This window comes from Sitodiplosis mosellana, unplaced genomic scaffold (assembly GCF_009176505.1).
Source record: "Sitodiplosis mosellana isolate CC-2019 unplaced genomic scaffold, AAFC_SMos_1.0 Smas_scaffold_3184, whole genome shotgun sequence".
NCBI lineage: Eukaryota > Metazoa > Arthropoda > Insecta > Diptera > Cecidomyiidae > Sitodiplosis > Sitodiplosis mosellana.
The window spans coordinates 1,232-6,589 of NW_022598426.1; the positions used below are offsets into that span (position 1 = coordinate 1,232).

General features: G+C 33.0%; 1 protein-coding gene and 1 long non-coding RNA gene across 2 annotated transcripts in view; both read right to left on the minus strand.

The window, feature by feature from the left end:
* The window catches only part of LOC129571718 (uncharacterized), a gene marked incomplete at its 3' end in the record, with an annotated part of 2,765 nt that extends 1,218 nt beyond the window's left edge, over positions 1 to 1,547 (minus strand). The window contains exon 1 of the mRNA XM_055451547.1: positions 821 to 1,547. The remainder of the gene's footprint in view (positions 1 to 820) is intronic.
* Positions 1,548 to 4,660: 3,113 nt separating this feature from the next.
* Positions 4,661 to 5,358, minus strand: LOC129571719 (uncharacterized). Its single transcript, XR_008688332.1, has 2 exons — positions 5,315 to 5,358; positions 4,661 to 5,210 (listed from the first exon to the last, which is right to left on the minus strand). It is a non-coding gene; the product is annotated as an uncharacterized LOC129571719 (long non-coding RNA).

The window sequence follows — 5,358 nt, forward strand, 5'->3', positions numbered from 1 at the left end:
CTCTCTCTCTCTCTCTCTCTCTCTCTCTCTCTCTCTCTCTCTCTCTCAGATGATTGTTTTCATTATTGTGTTGTAAAAATATTCGTGTTCTATTTAACAACTATCTATAGGGACCAGAAAAGTTTTTTTTTTTACCATTGAAATAAGAAAGAATGTTAATTTTCCTCCTGATATCGTGCGAATTTTGAGCTCTGTTACCGAGTCATTTCCTTCATACATAAATACTATCATAAACGATATTGAACAGTGCTGTGACAGCAAACACACTTGTGACTACACTCTAGACTACATTATTCATTCACTCATTCATTCGTGTTGTTACATGCATTCGTACAAATTGATGACTAAAAATGCGGATGCAAATGCAGAGCCCTTAGAACAAAGCATTGAATGTAAGCAAGTCGAATAACTACTTCATCAAATGATTATTCATTAGCACAGTAAGAGAATCAAGTAAGCACTACTCACTTAACAAACAGCGTATATTTACATCGATGTGTCTGAAACCCGTATTGTTAATATCGCATAATGCCATTATAAGCGATGTTGGCTATTCTCTACTCTCTTTCTATGTTCTGCGACTTGATGATAAGCACGAAAACTGTCGGAGTCAGCAGTACTAACGATCGTACATAGCATTATGTGATTCTGAACCATATTGGTTTTGGACACATTGATTCGCCTACTCACATCTATTTTACGCTCAAGTTGATCAAAATATTGTGAATTCAATACAAAATACAGTAATAGAGTTGAGGAGAGAAGAGAATGAACGACCTCAACCAAATATATGTATTTCATATCACTACACTGAACTGACCTTGACCACAATCAATGAACAAATTTAGTCCGCAATTTTTTTTCGAAAAAATTTAACTGCCACACACACGGTCGATTCAATGCTTCTCCTTCTACTATCTAAATTATACTGTCAGTCTATATTGGATTGTAGAACATTTCAAACGCTGCTGTCGTTTATGATTACAATTACATTTTTTGCAACCGGTTCCTGTTCGTCTATATCAGTTTATATGCGAAAAGATGAAAAATGAAATATTTATTCTTGATTGAAAAGAATGAAATTTACATAAAAAGTATCAATAAATTCAATAATTAAAATTGTTTTACTTCACCACAACAATTTATATCAGACTCAATGTGTGTATGTATGTTCCGGGTAAACGTTTTCGTTTCTAATTTATGCCTCTATCGATATGCACGCCATTGCCTACAATGATTAAACATAAAACTGAAAACCAGTTTTAGAATCGAAAAATTCAAAAATCCCGGACTAACTCGAAGTTAGTACTTTTACATTTCATATAAATTGCATAACGGGAATCGGTAAGAATGGAACACAGGAGGAAAATTGCATTCACTCCATTTTTTCAATACGCCTGAAATCCTCAACATTTCTGATGTAGAAAGACACACAAAAAGGTCTTTAAATTTATCCAACAAAACATTTTGAAGCAATTATTGGCATTAAACGATTGAACAAATAAAAAAAAGTCTCGACGGTAAGTTTAAAAAAGGCATCAAATCAAGCACTTAATCTGAAAGTAATTAAGAAATGGTCAGAACACTTTCTACACATTTCTTAGCAAAAAGTGTTTGATGGATTTAAAAGTGCTTTCGTTGTTAATCACATTCCAGCTAAGTATTGTCATTACATGTTGCAAACACTGAAAAATGACCTGCGTTACAATATGTGATCAAAGGGATATTGCAACTTTTTTCACCAGAAAAAACGCCATCTTACGTCGTGCCCGTAAATTATTTTACTGTACATTTAGATGGTTGAGCTTGAACAAAAGTTCGACACTATGAATTAACTTGGAAAGAGCTTGATAAACTTGATGAAATACATATATTTTATGATCGTTGGAATACCCCTATGTGTGTGATCAACTTTTTGAAATAGATCACAACATTTTAGTTTATACTTTTCCCGATATATATAGCTGAACATTAAAAAGAACCTTCATTCGGTTTTCGGACATTCAAAGCGAAACAGTCTAGATGCATTTGAAAACATTCGAATCATATCAAGTTGTCGTTGTTGATTGAAAGTAAATTTTAACAAGGTTACATTTGGAATTGTGTTCATTCAAAAAAAAGTGGAAATAGGAGTGAAAGTATTTCACTTGAAATCCAAGAGCAAAATTTTAAAATCAAAGAACAGAAAAATCAGTTGATTTTTGTTTTGGGTGTAATTTTTATATTTACGAAGTATTTTTGTTGGCTTGTAAAATAACTGTTTCTGTTCTTATTTTAGCTGGTACTCGAATTGCCTAGGGGCTTTTATGTATGAATATATGCTATTTTATACACAAAATATACGTTTTATACGCGGTATTCAAATATATGTAGAATCTCTGTATTTGTCGAATAAAGCCGTATAAATTTCGTATATTGCGTATAAATACAAATGCTAAGGGATAATTGTCGGTAATGTAGAGTGACATTTCATATTCCATTTATACGAATTATACGCGAAATATATGTGTTTATACAAATCTATTTGCACCATTTGACATTTATGCACTTTATGCGGTTATTATTTACAATAATATTATTATACGTTTCAACATAAAAGCCCCTAGCGAATTGTACTGTTAATCGTCATGGATGTTGAAATTTCGCCGGCACAACATTCGCCAAAGCATATTCTGAACATTTTGAACGATGATTGTATTCAGTCAGTCTTTCGACGGATGGATGATATAGGAGATTTCCTAAGTGCGACTCAAACATGCGTTCGGTTCCAGGAAAATGCGAAGTTAGTTTTCCGCACACATTACAAAAACGTCCCTATCGGCAAATTATATAAAGACGCATCAAAAAATAGACAAACCGCGGTGGATACAGTAAAAAGTTTTCTCAGCATTTTTGGACATATGATCACGGAACTTGACTTCGATGATAGTTTTGACGACGATAACATTGTAAAAACTATTGCAAAATATTGTGGAAAAACATTGAGGACATTTAAATGTGGAGATAAAAGGAGTCAGCGCTATTCGTCGGTCAACTTCAGCACTCGACCCCGATTAAGAGCGTTGGAAGAACTAGAAATACGCAACATTAGCATCCACAATTTCAAATACCACCCACAATTGAGAAGATTGTCGGTCAGGGGAATATATGGGGACAGGTCTTGATTGAAACTCGACTGGCTCATTTACCCTTTGACGACCAATGGGACACATATGTCCCATTTTGTTTTTCATCTGTAATAACTACATTTTTTAACCAATTTTAGTAAAATTGGTTTCGTTTGAAAGAGAATTAATGTAGCTATCAGAAAGTACCATAATATTGGATATTTATTGTAAACGCAATTGGATAGAACACTCTAAAGTCAAAAAATCTTAACTTTTTTTTCAACTTTCGCCAAATGCTATATAATTTTAACGGTGAAACTTTTAAAGCTGAAAATTTGGAATAATGTGCGAAATGTCCATTACTTTCCAAAAATCATCGACTTTATTTAGAAAAAACGTTTTTTCCACTTTTTATTGCGTTTGGCGCGATGGGACATATGTGTCCCATTGATCGGTAAAGGTAAATAAATACCCCGTATTTCCCTGTATTTTGGCCATTATTCGCGAATTTTCAAACACAAAAATTTACAAAAATATCATTAAATTCGTGATTAAATGGGCACAACAAAGCACAATTCAAACCATTTTCGGTTCAAAACAATTCTGAATATTTTAAAAACGAAAAAGATTTTACACGTAGTTCTTATGGGAGACATATTTTTTTCCATACAAAAATAGTTACCGTTACCGACCAATGACAATGGACATCATATGTCCCATCATTTTTTTCATATTTCTAGTTTAAAAAAATTAATTTTTAATAACATTTTTATGGTTTTTGGGGTCGCTGAGCACGAATCTGCAATCAGAATTGCAAAATTCCCATCCGTTCAATCTTGGTCGTCAAAGGGTTAAAAGATTTCCGAAATTAGAATTTGTTGAATTTAATACACAAAAACATAGCTAATAATGCACCCTATCTCGAAAAAATTGTTTTTTCGGGATATTCATCGTATGATCGTCGAAATGAATCGTTGATAAATATAGGCAAATTACAGAACCTAAAATCTTTGGGTATTGAGTCAGATGACGTAATTCTACAGGAAAGATTGATAGAATCTCTCGTTGAAAACAATGTTCCAATAGAAAATCTGCTACTTTGGGTTTATCCTAGTGTGACTCCACCACTGAGTATTTCGCAATTGAAAGAACTGAAAAAACTCTGTATTATACGAATGACAGATGAAACACTCATCCATTATGTTAAAAATCTACCCAGGCTGGAATTATTGATCTGTGATATGTCGAAAATAACTGTAAATGGTATAAAGACCGTTTTGCAATATGTACAATGCTTATCGGTTCTTATAATAGAAATGAAAGTAGCCACAATAGACACGGATGACTATAAATCCATCTTGAACTTAGCTAAGTCACGTGGGGTTAAAGTTACAATCTACATTGACCCTGGTACAATTGATATTCCAGCAGACTTTTTAGACGCAAATCGTAAATCGTTAAATGTAAAAAATGGTGTATTAATTAAGCATGATGTATGCAAATCTTTTAATGGATAAAGAATAAAAAAATATAAAACCGAATTTTGTTCAATGTACGATCTTATTTCTTTTGTGGTTTATTTACATAGATAAAAAATATAAGTAGGAGTACTCAAATAAAACAGGAACAATGAGATGGCTTGAATACTATTGTATCGTTTGTATGATAGCAACTTCTTGCCGTTTGTATAGAATGGAAATGCTCAAAATAATCCTATTACATTTCATGTACATTCCATGTAACGGTGAAAATGAAACCCAACATAATTGCATTCACTCCATTTTTTTCAATACGTCATTCAATCTGTCCGCTATTTCCTCTAATGTATTTTCCATTTTGGTGATTCGTTCATTGAATTGTTCCTTTTCGTCCATATCATGTCGTTCTTTTCTTTTCTTTTCTAGGACATTAAGCGCGACTTTAACAATTTTAGAATCCATAAAAATGCGTAGATCTCGAATCATTACTCGAGGGATATGAATTAGAATCCAATTGGGATAATTATTGTTGTTTGGTGTGACTGTGATGCGTTTAACCGTCTTCAGCACTTCAAATGCCAGGAAGCGTCCAAAAAATGGAAACATTTTGAGGAATGCTGGGTAACTGCCAAAGAAAATGAAAGAGACTCATCGGAGAATAAAGTCATCCAAATACGAAAGCATTTTCTTTGAAATTCGAAATTCATTCGACAAAATGAATTTTCTTACCAAGTAGTCAGTACTCTCTCATAGCAAGCCAAAACCTGTACACA